This window comes from Catharus ustulatus, chromosome 2 (assembly GCF_009819885.2).
Source record: "Catharus ustulatus isolate bCatUst1 chromosome 2, bCatUst1.pri.v2, whole genome shotgun sequence".
Lineage (NCBI taxonomy): Eukaryota > Metazoa > Chordata > Aves > Passeriformes > Turdidae > Catharus > Catharus ustulatus.
In genome coordinates, this window is record NC_046222.1 from 45,373,298 (window position 1) to 45,390,088 (window position 16,791).

Below are 16,791 nucleotides of genomic sequence, written 5' to 3' on the forward strand. Positions count from 1 at the left end.
AATGAAAATGAAATTGATTCTTTTAATTTTTATTTTTTTAACTTTGTGGGCCTATATTTTTATGTCCACTTGCCTGTTCCATTCTCTTTTCGTATATAATAGTTATAATACAGTCTTAGCAGCTGGCATGTCAGGGCAGGGAGCCTCTCCTTTCCCTCTCAGGAGCTTGGTGGCGAAAGGTGCCAGCAGTCAGGGCAGCTGCACATTTGGTCCCACTTCCTAGCACCTCCCTGCCTGATGCCTCCTGCATCAGGGTCAGAAGGCTGCTGAAACAATATGGTGTTGTTGAATTGCCAGTGTGTTCTTAGTCTGTGCCTTCATGGGGGTAAAGCTCTGCTTAGTTTGAGGGGGGGAAAATCTATTTTAAATCCATTATTCTTTCTGTTTGCCAAATAGCATGGGTCATGTATTTCTAATCATAAAAAGCTTTAAAATTATTGTTACAAATATTTAAACTGATAGCTTTTTCACCTTAGCAGGGTATTTAGGAACACGAACAGCAGTGAATAAAAGGGCTATTGAACTGGGAAGAGAGATCCAGTTCTTCTATCAGTTATTTGTAGAAACATGCTGCTGTGGAAAGAAAATACTGGGTCAGACTGGCTTGCACTGGGTACTATCTATACCAGTGTGCAAAGTGAATATCAAACCCTGCTGTTCTGATGTGGCAAATCTATCTCTATATAGTGTTTATGTGTAAGCTCTTTCCTAAATTATGGAGAAAATTAAATTATGCTTGGAAAAATAATTTTGCCAAATGACAGGAAAATAACTTATGGTTAACTAACTGCATCTTCTATGATCCCACATAATACATTGGTGTGGTGCAAGTTCACTGATCAGTGCCTCCTGCTGCTGCAGGAATTGCAGGGAATGAATGCCATCTGCTGGTGCTGGACCCTCTGCCACCACTCTGCTTCTTTGGGTTTATGCATTAGAGAATCTTGAAGATTTTGTTGCAAAACCATTCATGATGCATCTGACTCTGAAGTCACTGAAAAATGAAATGTCATTTTTGATACAGAAATTGATAAAATAGTACTTATAAATGCATAAAATAGTACTCAATGTCATATATACATCAATTTTGCTTGCACTTGCAGAAAGTAAAGAGAGAAACTGAGAATTTATAGTGTGGCTGATATAACAAGGACTTTTTCTATTACTGTTTCCAATAAAAGGACAGACAATGCTGTATTGCTACAGATACTAATTTGGCCATTATATCCTTCTTTATTCTAAATGCCATTATGTTTTAACACATACTTTCTACAGCATACAATGAAGTCCTCCCCCAGTTCAGCCCACATTGTGTTAAAACAGAACACCCATGTGAGGGTCTTCCAAATTACATTCAGAAGACAATTTCTCCCTCACTTCTGTGTGTGCACATGATGTTACCTGATTTCTTTTACATAGCATGCAAATGTGATATAGAAAAAGTGTGTTCTGTTACCACAAACCTTGAAGTACACCCATCATTCTGCATAGGTATTCCTCCTGACTATCCACTCAGCTTCAAAAGAAAATGAAGTCACTGAGTACGTTTGGATCTCACTGATCTAACATGTGCATTTTATTTTCAATTTATTTTCTACTTCTTTTCATTCTAGATCAGCAGCTGCATAGTCAGTTCATACAGGTCTGGATTTTGCATGCCTAAAATAGGTAGCTAATGCAGGCATGCTAAGAAATGAAAAATGGAGTACGTAGCCACAACAGGCTGAATCAGACATGGTGAGTTTGTCTCACACCTCTATAGGACAAACCTTAAAGCTAATTGAGTTGCTTTTTCAATAACTGCACAGGGAGAGTTGAGGGTAGGAGTTAACACCTAACATGCAGCACACTTATATCATTTTTAGGAAGTGATTTATCTAGCTACTGTCTAATTGTGGGTGGGATAAATTTTACCTAGGAAATGAGCTTTTTTGTACTTTTGCTGATTTTTTTGCTCCTAAGTGTAAAATCTTTGCCCTAGGTCCATGCTAGTGAAGTGAAAGGAACTGGTTTGAGGCTTGCAGATTTAGTCCCTCTCTCAGTAGTCACTGTCTATGTATATCTAACATATACATATCTATATTTGCATGACCTAATTAAATTGGAAGCAATGTATCATGTGAATTCCCTTCTTCCCCAATATGCCTGGAGATTCTCTCCATCCTTCTAAAGGATCCTCTCTGTAAAAGGGGAATAGCATTACAGCCAGGCTACAGAAAGTATGCAGAAGAGCTGCAGCTTCACTCTCCCCTGTGAAGCTCCTGGTCTTCCTAGACAGGCTGACCTACAAATGAGACTGCGGTGCTGGTTTGGGGTTCCAATATGACCCCCAATAACCAAATGCTGCTTTGAGGATGGGCAGTCAGAAGTCTCAGGCACAAAACATTTAGTTTTCAAAAAAATAGAAATGAAGAAATTACCAAAAAGAAATCAGCCCCATGTAGAAAATGCCAAATAACAACCATTTTCAAATATCAGCCATTGACTTTTTCCCTTTGCTTGAGGGCTTTAATAACCTGTAGCAGACAGGTAAGGTGGCTTCACAGATGGACTAAAAGTTGGCATGTCCTTCTCTGTATACAAGAGGAATTGATTAAGTTTCAGTCAGTCTAATTAACTCAACTTCTTTCCTACCTAGTTCTCCTGTAATTGAGAGCCTAAGTTGTGACTATACTGTAATACTTTGCAATGTACAAGTAAATGTTCTGCAGAACATTTAGGAAAAGTAATTAAATCTCAGTAATGAGACCATAACTCAAAGCGCTTTGCCCTTAAATCTACGCTAATGAAGGGAGGGAAACTGGCTCATGGGCTTGTGGCTTTCTTCTCAACTGACTGCCCGTGTACATACACATTCACACTTCTCATGACTGTGTATCTCAAGTAGTGAAGACTGGAGGCTTTTTCACTGGCTGTGTTGTAGAAGTGAGCTAATGTGCTTCTCCCCTGCCCATGCCTGCTGCCCACTTATCTGACCTGGTGTGTTTTGCTCACTGCCCTCTTCACCTACCATCAGAGAAAAACAGCATCTTGCTGTTTCCTCACTTCTTGTACAACTTTATTATCACTATTTCCTATTTCCTTTTGTCCCCTATATTTCTTAGTGTTATTAGCTTGTCTCATTTATTTTCTCCTCTCCATGTATGTTGGTGTTTGTGTGTAGAAGTTAACCCCCACATTCTATATCTGGGATTTGTCTTCACAGAAAAGTTCTCTTCTGGAACCCAGTGATGTATCTGAATTCCAGACTTTCCCCATGCGCAGCACAGGATGAGCATTTTTTATCATGAGATCTTCCTTTTAGATTTTATGTAGCCATGATGTTTTGGGCAGGGCAAGTCTGTATTGCTTTTTATGGTGAAATACAGAGAAATGGGATTTGATTTTGAAATTTCTGTTCTAGAAAGGGACAGTAGGGCTGCCATTACATTTAATCTAGAAGATAGATTCAACCTGCACTCAAGGGTTTGTATCTAGTTTTCTTGTCTTCATTGCAGCAAAGATTTTAGATCTTACCTCTCAAGGATATGCCAAGATTGTGATGGTTTTCTTAATAAAGCTGTGCTCCTCTTCTTTGATCATGTTCACCCACACAAGAGTGACTGGGAGGTATTTGGGGATTATTGAAAACATTTTGCTTGGTTTAGGTATTAGTGCCCGTTGGTATGGCTCAGCTCAAGGCCCTGTTTAAGCATAACACTGAAGTAAGACATCCATTTCTGCACACATGAAAGAGTTGCTGCCTCTGTGATCAGTAAGAAAGACAGTGTCTTCAGCCTGAGTCAGCAGATCTCCACCTACACTTAATAATCTGCTGTAATTTAAGCCTACCGAGATAATTTTAGATCCTTTTCATCCTTTATTCCCAGGATGGTAAAAAAACACCTTACCTTCTTAACAGCTTTCAACAACCATAACCAGGAAAACCTTTTTGTTACCTGGAAGTGAAACTCATCCTTCCCACTCCGCTGGCAGACCTTACCATCCTGCATCCCAGGCTCTGGAATTCACCACACAAACACCAAGACTATTGCCAGAAGAGTTTTGTTTACTTGCCCACTTTAAGTGGTGCACATGCTTTGCCTTTGGGAGTGGGAAAAAGGCTTGCACCCATTTTATTGAGCAGTGGAGTGTGGCTAGGGATGGTGTGGCTCCAGGCATGCACTGCTCTCTCCCAGTGGCCTCTCAGGGCAGCCTGGGCAGTGCTGGTGCTTGGGGCAGACCCACAGTCTATAGCACAAGGGGACTCAATGCTTGACATGACCACTGCTGCTCACATGCAGAAATAACCCAAAATTGGTGTGTTTCACTGCTGAGCAGGAGCGCCCAAAGCAGTAAAAATAAGATGGAACGTGTCTCTATCCATGACAGGGAGTTTGGAATTCAATAATCTTTAAGGTCCCTTCCAATTCAAACTGTTCTAGGATTCTGTGGTCTTACAAAGATCTATTCCATGTCAGTTTTCCACACAGCTTTCAGAAAGTGTGTTTCCATTTTGGAGAAAACACATCTGTGCTTAATGGTTATAGAAAACTATTCATGCTTAACAGGATGTGTTCTAGAACCTTGTAAGTGATGTCACTACATCTGATTCCCAATTGATTTACCCAGCCCTTTGTTTCATCTGTTCATACACAGCCATAAAAAAAAAAAAATGCTCAGCAAGCAAACCAGGATAGCCCTTTATTTGTGTTGCATAAGTGACTAGAGACAGAGGCAAAGCATCATTTTCCTACAGGTATGAAATTAGGGAATTTTTTTTACCATTACCTTCACAGATTGCAGAAAGGGAGCTAAAACAAAGACACAGAAAGATAAAATGATGGCTCCAGAGTTTTATGTAACAGCTATAGCTTATATAGCAGAATGCATTTCTAGTGATTCATTTTCTGTCAAGGATCGTTGTGTCCTTGTTTACTGACATCCCTTTTTCTACGGCACTTTCAGCAGGTGGTCTTTTAAAAGCACAAAAATATTCTGTTTGAATGAAAGGATGAAAGTCAGTGAAAGGGATGGAAAGTTCTTTGCTTCTGTGTCTCTTCTTTACAAGCTGTGTTTCTAAAGTGCTCCCATGAATTTAATACAAAGAACTTTCTGCTTAAGATGAAACGAATGCTTGAAGCCCATTGTAACATGATTTCCAGTTCCTTCCAACTAATCCACTAACACTAGCAGCAAGCTGTACAGCATCTGAGCAGTCCAGGCCAAAGGAGTCATTTGCCACATACAGCACAGCAAGAAACACACAACTGTTCATTGAGAGCTTTGCTTCTTTTCTTACCCCTTCTTTTCATTTTATTTTTCTTCCTGCCTTTTAAAAATAGTGTGTCTGTTTGCATTTTTCTGCTCATTCAGTGAAAATCAGAAGTCAAGGCTGCCTAGGGCTGAAGGTTACAGCTACTAAAATAAGAAAATTACTACTTTAAACTTACATATATTTACTGAATTTCTATCTGAAATGCAAAATCCATGTTCCAAAATAAATATGCCTACAAAAGCAATGTGGATTTATTTATTGCTGAGGAAGCTCAACAAAACTAATACCACACACCTATTTAATCTGAAGTTATGAAGCCCTAAGTCAAGCTTCCCAGTCTAACAAAACCTTTTTTTTAATTTTATTTTTTCCCCACAGATTTTTATTTACATTAGTATTTATTTATTGCTTAATTTGTATAAGTACAATCTGAAACAATTCAGAAACTACCTACAACAGATGGGAATGGTATTTAGAAGTACTAAAACAAGTGCTTTCCCTCTGCTTTTTGTGGGCTTTGTTTTTCTCCTAGACCCCCTCTTCTGCAAGCACCATAAATTTCTTCCCAGAAGTGTACTGAGCTAGAAAGAAAAGACAATTCCTATGGCTAATCCAGAAATGTGTGGAAGGTGTCAGTACCTGCATGCTGGCTGGTAGCTCTCAGACAGGAGGTGTGGTGTCCAGGTGCTTCCTGTCCTTTTGGTGGCTAAAACAGATGGGTCTTTGCTCTCCACCCAGCAACCAGTATTAATAAGAACTGTACAGACTTAATGCCTTGGATGTCTTAGACAATGTCTTAAAGATATTGTCTTCCTTTCAAATATAGCTGAAATTGCCATGTGTGTTAAAAAATATTTTACTAGAATATTGATAAACAGACACAGAGACAGCTCAGTAGCAGAAAAGTGATTTCCTTTGGAAAGATGATTGAAAATATACAACTAAAATCACACATTTAAGGAAATGTTATGGTGCTTTCTCCAAGGTTGTATTTGCATTTAATTAGTTGGGATACTTCAGTAATTACACATCATAGATTTCTTCCATTATTTCTTTGTTTGCTCTTTTGCAAGCAATTCTGAAGTGTAATAAAACAATGTGGTCAGATTTGAAGACTATCACAGAAAGTAATTTTGAAGATTTCAGTGAAAACATATTTTATTTGTTCAACCACTGTATTTGTTCTTTTTAGTTCTTCAGAGACTAATAACCCTTATTACTGGAGAAGCAGACTGTCATTTGCTCAGCCACAGCTGATCTCACAGCTATTTCTTATAGTTTGTTCAGTGTTCACAAATGTGTTTAGGCATACAATGCAGTCAATACTCCAAATAGATTTGATAATTATACTGAAAAGTGTAAGGTAAGAGCTATTTATATAATGAGGAATAGTGTTATTAACGATAAATATTTTAGCCCTTTTATTCTGGTCTTTCAATATTTTTTTCTTTCTGCTGTTAATCTATACCAAAAGGACATGTAAAATGATGTAAGGAAGCTTTCAAAAGCATGGAGTGCTGAAATTGGAAGTCAACAGTTTTGTTCCCCTGTCCCTTTTTCTGACAGAATTCTCATTGCGATCACATATTGAGCATTGCAGAGCAAATAAGATAACAGAAGAAAAATACCCACTGCACTCTTAGAGTGGTGGGATTTATTTTCAGACGAATTTTGGAGCTGGTTTTGAAATTCAGAAGTACTGTGAAGTACTGACATGAACAGTTCTATTTATCAAACTGAGAGAATGATTGGGATTGAAAGTCATCTCTGAAGACCACTCCTGGTGCTCAAGGGGGCAACCTTAGATAAGGTTACTCATTCGGCCTAATTTTGAAAGCTTCCAAAGTTGGAGATCCCATAACACTTTTATTTCCTTTTTTGCTACTTGACTACCTCATAGAGAAAAAGAAATTCCTCATATTTAGCTAGAATTTCTTGTGTTGCAACCTGTGTCCCTTGCCTTTTGTTCTATTGCTCTACACCTCAAGGGGGAGTCAGGTGCTCTATTCCCTACACCATCCCATTGGGTTTTTATAGATAATTGCTAAGATCTGCCTGAGCTATTTGTTCTCCAGGCTGCTCTAGTCACAGCTCTCTCAGCTTCTTCTTATATGACAGATGCTTCGATACCCTTTTTGCTGTTTTCTGGACTGTTTCAGTATGTCCCTGTCTCCATTGTACTGGGGAGCCCAGCAGTGGGCACACTATTGCAGATGTGCCTCAGCAGGGCTGAGCAGAGGGGCAGGATCACCTCCCTCGACCTGATGGCAAAGCAGTCCAGAGTCTGTTGGCTTTCTCTGCCATGAGGGTGCATGACTGGCTCATGGAAAACTCTAAACCAGAAACCCAGGAGCTTTCTGGCAAGATGTCTTCCTATGCGATGTGTACTCAGCCTGTCCTGCTGTGCTTGGTGAGTCAGGCTGAGAGCCAGGCCAGGAAATAAGGCACAGATGTACACAGCTGAGCTCTTTTGATTCACTACTCTTTTTACACACCTATAGGCAGCTCCTGAGATAGGAATACCTTATGAGTGAGTGAACTGTGTATCATCTTGTACTGAATCTTGCACACCCGTGATGTGCTTGCATCAGAAACAGCCGGAAGGAATACCGGGGTGATCAGATCAACCTCTGTGCTACATTGTCTGACTGCATATGAAAAGTCCTTCACTAAGCCTGCCAGATGCTTCTCCAGCATTTTGGTTCCTCATTCTCTGCTATTTCTTCATTATTTCAGATAGCCCTCTCAGGCAGATTTTACCAGAAATTCGATTTAATTGTGTCTCCATAATGACCTTCATGTGAAGCTCAGCGAAGCAAGCTGAAAATGCAAGCTAATTGTAATTGCATTTGCCTAGGACTTTTATGTTTACTTCTTTTGAAAGAGAATATTGCTATTCCTAATTTCTGTTTTCAAGGGCTTTTCATATGCTGTAATGTGACAGTGTTTGTTTCTATATTTATACAAAGAGATATGTCCATATACACGTCCATGTGAGGAGGACTATATTCAGAAAAGAAATGTTTCTCCTTTCTGCACAAATGACAATGGATTTCCTTTCTTCTTCCATCTGTAGCAGCTCCATCCTCTCCTACCATCTCCATCTGACAAAGTTGAAACCTCAGCATTCTGTGTGTTCAAAACCTTCCAGTGTCCACTGCGAGCAGCATTTTCTTCTGGATTTTGCATAGTGAATTGGTTTTGCTGTCAGACATCATCAGTCTAGCTCCTGGTGTACCAAACGGGCTGATTCCAGGGGGTTTTTTTCCTGCCCGCTGCTCTCCCCAGCCCGTAAGAATTAAATGGGATGTTTCCCAGGAAATGAGCACTTTTCTCAGCTCTGCCGGTGCTCCGTATCATCAAGATCAAGCTTCATTGCTCAACCAGGGCTTATTTGCCTTAAACACGGAGGTGAAAACTGTTATGGAGCATCTGCCACAGATTTAATGCTTCAGTGTACACAGCTGAACTGATGCATAATAATAAAAATAATTACCTTGTCCTGTGTAATATTAAAATTTACACATGGATGTAAAGTAGTCACAAAGTACTAGTACCACTAATCTTGTAAAAATTGCAAGCCAATAAGCTCTAATTAATAACAGTCAACAATTGCTATTAACAGGCATAATAGGAACGTAGCTGCCCAGTGTCTTGAATGCTGTTCACAGCTGTCTAACTCAGCTGTTCAATGTGTTGTTTGACATCACTGATTCCTCAGCCTTAAAGAGCCTTGAGATATGTTGCTGAGAAATACACTGTATGTGTTTGCACTAAAAACCAAATCTCTCTGATAGGCAAAATGGAGCAGGTTGTCACAGCAAGAATTAGTAGCAGTGGCTGAAGAATTAGTAGCAGTAGTACTAGTAGAAGTAGCAGCAGCAGTAATAGTAGTAGTATTGCCATCAGTATTACCATCAAAATGAAAGCAAATATATGTGTGGAGAAGAGTACAGAAGCCAACATAGTTCCCTCCTTCTTCATCTCCTCTAATTTTGCCTCAGGAGTGCTAAACTTGAAAAAGTAATGTTTGACTGCTGAATGTCTCTAAATTGATCGAGTTGTCAATTTGACTGGTTTTAAAAACATTTTTTTCTTGTCTTAGTTTCCAGTGTGTCTACTAACTGAAGACAGCCCTTGGCACTTTTGCAAATCATATTTAGATTACTAGCATACTTATCTCAAGATAATAATAAATTAAAATATGACACTTTACCATGAATTCCAACATAATAAGGGAAGGCAAAAATTAACCAGACATGTGAGTTACACAGAGTACAGCTCCAACATTCCTACTTCCCTGCATTTCATGAGCACAGAGATGTGTAGGCACAAAGGATCACTAGCACAACACAGATGAGTATTTATCAAGAGAAACATGGCTTTTACATGTACAGTAATTTCACGATTACAAGCCGCACTGATTATAAGCCGCACTTCCAGGGTGTCAGCAATGTTTCGTTTTTCCTCCATAAATAAGCCGCACCGGATTGTAAACTGCACTTTTGTTTGCAGTGAGGATCTGCGTGCAACTTTCACAAAGTTGCCAAATAGTAACAGAATCGCGGGATCACGGAGTTTACTTGCTCGGCCCTGCTTGGGGCAGCCGCTGGGAAGAGGGAGAGGGGTGTCCCTGGCTGCTGCCACCAGGAAGAGGGAGAACGGCGTGCCTGGCCGATGCCGCCGCTGCGCCCCCCAGGGCCAGGCAGTGCTGCCGCTGCACCGCCACTGCCGCGCCACTGCCCAGGGCTAGGCAGGCTCTGCCTTGGCTCGGGGCTGCTGCTGGCTCAGACTTCCGGGTTGGGAAATTTCCAAAATCTGTTCATATATAAGCCACTCCTAAATGTAAGCCGCACTTCCAGTTTGGGAGCAAAATTTTAGTCAAAATGGTGCGGCTTATAATCGTGAAATTAGCAGCACAATGTAGATTTCTTTATCTCTTGTTTCTGAAGCAGTATGGGCTATCTGCAGTTTTCCCCTATGTCTCTTAGATTTGCATTAATAAAATGCAGGTTTAGTTCTGCTCACACAGAACCACAGGAGCTAATCATTAGCCAAAGAATTTGGTATGTGCACAGCAAACAGTAGTGTGGGTTGGTAGCAGCATTGTTGGGCTTCATACTAGTCCAGGGACACAGTAGCTGCTCTCTGTGTATCTCAGCCCCAGAGGGAATGGGACATTCATAAAGTGCCTTTTCCTCATCATTCTTTACGTGTTTTTTTTCCTCTAGAGGTCTATGGAGCTGCTTCTAAGCAGCATGTCACTGCAAACTGCTAGCTCTTCTTCTTGAAGGAGCCAGCTGCCAGCACTGCCACCAGCAGTTTCCTCACCCCGAAGAGCCAGGAGGAGCTGTGCATAAGCTCATTTCTGTGAAGCAGCTGGGACTTTGCACACAGTCCCACAGTAATAAGAATGCATTTTGTTACTGCAGCACACAACTGATGAGGTTTGGACATGAGAAACAAGTTATTTCAGTCACTGAAAGTGCAAATAGGCAGTAGGAGACAAAGGATGAATATGAATGATTCAAAGGATTTGCAAAGTGACTTTCTTCTTACACCTTTCATCTCTTTCCTTTCTTCCTTTTTCCTCATGAGTCTGCATATCCTATTTAAGAAGGAGTAGGCTTTGAATGCAAACAATTTTAGCAGCAGAAGGCAGCAACTAGCCATGCTCAGGACACTGGTTGATGACCTTTGAGCCACCTCTCCATGTTTTCTTCCCCAGCAGCTTCATACACTTCCTACACTGCTCTGTCTCTGCTTTGCCAGCTGGTGATAAGCTTTGGGTTTGTGAGACAAGCATCATTCTCTGCCCAGCCACGTGGGGGGCAGGTGTGCACATCCCTGTTCCAGCTCAGCACCTGCCTTCACAAGAGAGACAGAGCCACAGTTGCTTTGTTTTCTGACTTCTTTAGCATCCTCTCTGGTGGCTGTCCACCCTTTCCCCAATAACAAGGCCCTTTTCTGAGCACTAGTTGTTAAATTAGCCTTGTTTATCAATTGCTTTTTTTATGGCTTTGTGAAAGATTTATCCTGGCTTCAGATATTGTATAAAATCCCACTTCAGTTGTGGTTTATATCACCACCATTTCTGCTGCAATATTTCAGGTCAGGTCTCAATTTTCTGTCTTTAACAAGTGTCCTCTCTTTTTATATTGCGTTAGACAGACTTCATTTTATTGCAGGTGTTCTTTTTCTTAAGGCAGTGGATTGTGACACAATAGCAGAGGAAAACCTTTGTTAAAGTCCAATTGGTAATGCACAGCTATCACCCTTTGAAGAGATTTAACTGAAAATAAGTCTTTTTCACTCCAGCTGTACTGACCTCCATCTTCTGTAAATCATAACGAGGGACATTTCATGCTACAGAAGTTAAGCATTATTTTAGAATGAGTTATGTGCAATATCTATTTCACAGTAGTAGAGAACAGAGGATGACTTGGGGCCAGATTCCCTGTTCAGATGCTGATGCAAGTTTGCAAATGGTTTTATCAAAGTCAGTGACCTTGCCACACACAGGGGAAAAAAAGAAAAAAAAATCAAAGCAGACATTGGTAGCCCTTCTTTTGCAATAGTAGAACAGTTTCTGAATTTCCTTGACCAGGCTGTTGTTCAACTAAATTGAAAGAATAATATTGTATGATAAAGTCACAGAATTGTGTCAAAAGCCTGATTTGGATCTCACTGTCCCTGATTTTACTAAATTTTAAAGTCAATGTAATTCTAGTTATTTTTGATTACCACTGGAATTCTGAAATTAGAATAAGAAATTTTCATAATTGTGTTATAGTAGATGAGCAACTAAAAATTCTCACAATTCACTGTTCTTTTTAGTTACTTTTATATATATGCATTTTATAATGTGATTAGATCCTAATGCTGATTTGGGTTTTTTTTAATTTCCCCTTTCTGCAGACGCTTACATAAACAGTAATATTGAAAAGCAAACAAACAAATAAAATTGTGTTAGATTCTGAAATAAACTTGATACCCTAATGGCCCTAATATCTCACTTTTAAAAATTCTGTTTTATTTACCGAAATGAGATATTGACTGATAGTGACTACACAGTAACACGTGGAATGGCTATTGTCTTCCCTGTTAATGGCAGTTTGGGAAGAAGATTATATTTTCTTACTCATTCTTCTTAACACTGATGATTATTTAATAATTTCTTCAATTTTACAAATAAAAGTATTAAAAAAAGCTCGAATTCTAGTTACTAGCCACCTTGGTCATTAAATTAAAACCTGCAAATCAGCATGCAAAAGCCACTGCAGCATCCTGCTTACATGTGCTCTCAGCCTTCCCCAAAAAAAACAAAGTTTACTCTTCCCAGCAATTTCTTCCTATAATCTCCCTGGGCAAGCTGAGGTCACCCTAAACTCCCACTGTGACAAAAGCCATGTGCACTATGTGTTTGTGGCATTTAAGAGGACAGAATGGGAGTACAGAGCAAAACCAAGTATTTAGAATGTGTGAGGAAGTACTGCATAGCACATAAGTGTGCATAATGTGTAAATACTGCATACTGCCCTGGGTTGCCGGCACTAGGACAGTTTTGAACCAGAGCATCTTGAAGCAGTAAAGAGCACAGTTACACATCCATGGGGTTCTTCCTGACCTGCTATATCAGCAGTTTCCTGGTGTTTCACTGCTGCTGTGACTGGCACAGCCCAGCTTTAATGCCTTAGCCCTGGTAGGTTTCACAACTGGTCAAGGTGAATGCTGTGTGGAGCTCCCCAACAGGGCCACTAAAGGTCCCTGTGATAGCACTGCCCTCTTTTCCAGCACCTTGTTTTTGAAATGAAGGCAGTTTTCACTGCTCAGCCTTTTGTTGCATGAATCTGCCTCATGGATGCTCAGGGTCTGTCTAAGAAAGTGCAGCCCACAGGAACACAGAGTATCTTAGCTGGAACATGGGGTTTTTTTGCAGTCAATCTCCTGGTTCCTGAGTTTCACATAAAGGTTGGACTCTAAACACATGAACTGGCTTTTGTTTGGATGATGCTAAACAAGATGTGCCCTGAAATGTAATGTGAGTTCAGTCTGGTGACCAGGTTAGAGGGAGTCCATTGTAAATCTCTGAAATATATGCTGTGGATGACAGCTCCTTAGCACCAATAGTTTTGCTGTACAGATCTTATCCCACCAGCTGCCCTATTTGCTAATGTAGATGTTAGACAATGCCACTCTACCTTCCCTCAGGGCTGTGATTGAACTTGGCCTTTTGTCTGAATTGAGGGATGCACCTGGGTTTTTTAAGTGGCCCCAGACCTAATGAACTTCTGTAGCAAAGGCTTTCTGAAACATTCTCTCTTATCTGCCAAAATCGCAGGCCAGTTTTGGGTTCTGGGTGATATCTACCCTTACAGGAATGGAATGGTTGAGGTCTGATCACTCAAAACTTTAGCCACTCTTAACCAGTTAAAGCACAAGGAAGGAAAGTGAAGCAAAAGGCGGTGGTTCAGGAGCAAGAATTCATATCCTATTTTGGAGATCATAATCTGCAGCTTTGATTATTTGAGAAAGAAAGGTGACTGCATGTGTAATTTGGATATTCAAAACTATGACATGTTCACAGAAAGCTATTTCACTAAACAGGCACTCTTTCCCTAAACTATAACCGATTCCCAGTTTTCAAAGTCTGTGTGATCAATAGCTGTAATGATTTCCAAATTAAAAATCAGAATTGTACCCAATCTTAGTTGAAAATAGAAGTCATTACTTCTCTTTTCTGGCTACGCAATAAACATTTTTAGGGTGAAATTCATCTCACGTAACCTTAGGGATATAAAATGTAGGTGTGTACATCAGAGCTAATCCCCATCAACTCTTTTTCTACTCAATGCAGAAAAATAGGCACTTTCAGGGCACAAGCTGTCTAATTAGTTTTACATGTGCTTTAGAATAAGCTGAATCATTTCCTCAAAGTCCTGCTCTTTCCACTGACTATAAGGGAAATTAAGATAACTACATGATACGTAACTGTGTACTTGTGTCACTCACCCGAAGAAACAACTTTTGAGAGAATACAATGAAGACGTCAAATTTCAGGTTTTCCAAAAATATTATGTATTATTCACATCAAATCCAGGAGTTCTGAAGTAGTATCTAGATGCATTTCCTAGGAATAAGCACAGAAATAATTCTCAGAAGGAGATTTGCCCAAGCTAAGGATGAATAGATTAAGAATAGTTCTGAGGAGAAAGACTTGGGAGTGTTGGAACTAGATGATCTTTAAGGTCTCTTCCAAATCAAACCATTCTGTGATCTATGATCTTAAATTATGTCAGTCCACTTAATAACTTTCAGGTTGTGATGCGGTATTTATTTGAAAATGTAATTTTTTTTAACCTTTATCAGTTTCCCTGTAATGTAATCAGTGCCCTGCTGAATGAGTACAGATGGATATGCTTTGTTAGGATCAGGGATCATATTTCTTTTGAAGCCATTGACCCAGTCAGGACTTGAAATTTTTTATTATATAGAAAAATGAACTGCTTGATAGTATCCATGTATGAACATGTTGAGCTTATTACAGGGAAAGTAATGACTTGTCACTCTCTTCCACCCCCAATAAAATGATAGCAATGGTGTTAAATCACTGATCTGGGAGTTATATTAAGTCTAAAATTCACTTATATGAAGGTTAACAATCTGGTCATGGCTTGGGTGTTTAGTGCCCTTTGGGATTTTTTGGATTTATGTTTTGGTTTTTAACTACAAGCACTTCAGCTGTAGATTATTGTCCTGATTTAGGGCAAATTTAAGGATGAAATCTCCGAAGGGGTCACTCTGGAAAGAAAATTCAAGCAGCTCCTCCATCCACTGGTTCAGAAGACATAAACCTCCTGTGAGAGAAATGGAAAAAACCTGTTCATTTAACAATTAAAGTAATCACAAACATGGAAAAATGAATAACATTAAACAATGGAACCTCTCGCTTTTCTGAAGAGATGGCAAATTCAGAGAGAGTCCTTGTCGTGGACTTCAGCTTGGCTTACTCAGTCTCTCTCAGTCACTCCTTTGCTGTAAAATGCCACATCTGGGCTCCCGGTGCTTTTCTGTGTTTTCAGTCCAGAACAGGTTTGACAGTCTTGGAAAAACTTTCCTTACCACAGCTGACGAGGAAAACCAGGAAAAAAACAAAGAAGAACTCTGTGTCTCTCTCTCCCACTGTCTGTGCTGAAGACAGTCCGGGAGAAGGATGCAGAGGAGCAAGTTCAGTTTCTGAGAAAAAATTCTGTGCTTCTTCTCTCCCCCTATCTCTTAGAACCAGTCTTAAAGGTGCAGAACTCCACCATAAAAAATCCAGCATAAACAGAACAGACAATTGGAGACACAAGCATCATAAAGTCACCCTAGGGCAACTATACATACGAAGCAAAATTCGGGATAGAGCAAAAGGATAAAAGATAAATTGCTTATTTAGTTTATTGCTTTAAAGTAATGAAATTAAAACTATTTTGACCACATACTTATGGCACATCCCTTGGATTTTCCCATCTGTTCTGCTGTAAAAGGGAATTGATTTACTGGAATGATAGAATCTAGAATCTAGAATCTAGAATCAAGTATTTCCAAGTCTTAATCTAGATTTAGATAATGGACTCCTGGATGTCTTAGGTCAAAATATTTAGCCCTGCATCAGCTTTTCTATAATGCATTTTTACTCACTTTTTACAGCACCAGGAAAAAGTTCTGCAAGGCATAGTGAATGTTTGTTCTGTCTTTTGAACATGAGGTGTGATCCCTAAAGGCAGGAAGTTGTCAATTCTTCAGGCAGAGAAGTATTAGAGCTGAGATTTCCAACCAGGAAAGGAAACACATCCATAAGCTTCCTGTCACTTACTGAGCAACCTGTCCTTTGTGGAAAACTTTTCCTTGTGTCTTAGTTATTCATTTGGAGGGAAGCTAAAATGCTTTCTGGTGAGGTAAAAATTTGAGCTGTATGCAGACTTTTTCTAAATGAATGATAGACTATCAAAAATAAGAGTTCAAAGGACTGTACTGTTAACTGCAAGCTGCATGTTACTGGTAGTACTTTAGTTACTAGTCACTGGTTATTAGTACTGGTTAGTTTCCTTAGTAAAAGCAGATTTAATCTGCAATGTATTTATTATCATCATTTTCTACTGACAAAATATTACCTAATTTTCTTTTTCAGCACATTAAATGAGAGTCATTCCACCACAGAAATGACAATAATATTGATGCAATGTGCAGGTGGACATAGTTTTTGTGTAAACCCTCTCGTTGATCTTGCCGTATAGGGATTGTTGCCTTTTCTGCATTGCTTGATGCTATATTTTGGTTAAACTCTCAGACCTTGCCCTGTCCTCCCTCATTCCCATTCCCAAAGTCTTTAGCATTTTACTGAGAGATGAATAACACTCTAAGTATTTGACCACGTCAAGACCAAACAGCTTTGATTCCAAGAGATGAACCACCAGTTTCATTAATAAATTCTGCTCTTATTTCAAACAAAAAAGTAAATGAGCGGGTAGGCTTTCTAGCTGATGTAAGAT

General features: G+C 39.6%; 1 protein-coding gene across 9 annotated transcripts in view; it reads left to right on the forward strand.

Moving 5' to 3' along the window:
* The window catches only part of GRIA4 (glutamate ionotropic receptor AMPA type subunit 4), a 217,930-nt gene that overhangs the window by 125,526 nt on the left and 75,613 nt on the right, over positions 1-16,791 (forward strand). The gene's annotated exons all lie outside the window — the stretch shown is intronic.